The following is a 486-nucleotide window of genomic DNA, read 5'->3' on the forward strand; positions in this document are numbered from 1 at the left end:
GTGACAAGTTGGTATCAGAGCCTCGACCGACCTTAGGAGCCCCCCTTGATTGATCGTGTAGTTTGGCCGTTGTTGAGTCTAGAAGAAAACTGTTTTCGGAGTCTAGCTATATCGGAGAGTAGGAATTCTTTTTACTCCTCTGCCCCTTCGTCGCTCTGGTAAGGAATCTTGACGTAGGTGTTTTGAATTACTCCTCTTCCCCTTCAAATTTTTCTTTAGGTTCACGCAGTTGGTTTTCCAATCGTTGTTTCTCATCTCTTTTCATCCGGTGCATTTCTCATCAAGTTGACTCGAGCCCTTTCTTCTTCGAGTTCAATCCTCAGTTGTTTTCTTTCCCACCCGCCCACCCCTTTTCTTCTTGGAACCGGAGTCCGTAATCGAGTATCCATCCTACTCATGCGAAGTCTTTGCCTTCTTTCCTCAATGATTTCAACCGGTGTTTTCTCTTCAAGATATTCATCGATTTCCCCTTCCAAGTTGCCTTTG

The sequence above is a fragment of the Triticum aestivum genome, chromosome 4B (assembly GCF_018294505.1).
Source record: "Triticum aestivum cultivar Chinese Spring chromosome 4B, IWGSC CS RefSeq v2.1, whole genome shotgun sequence".
Classification (NCBI taxonomy): Eukaryota; Viridiplantae; Streptophyta; class Magnoliopsida; order Poales; family Poaceae; genus Triticum; species Triticum aestivum.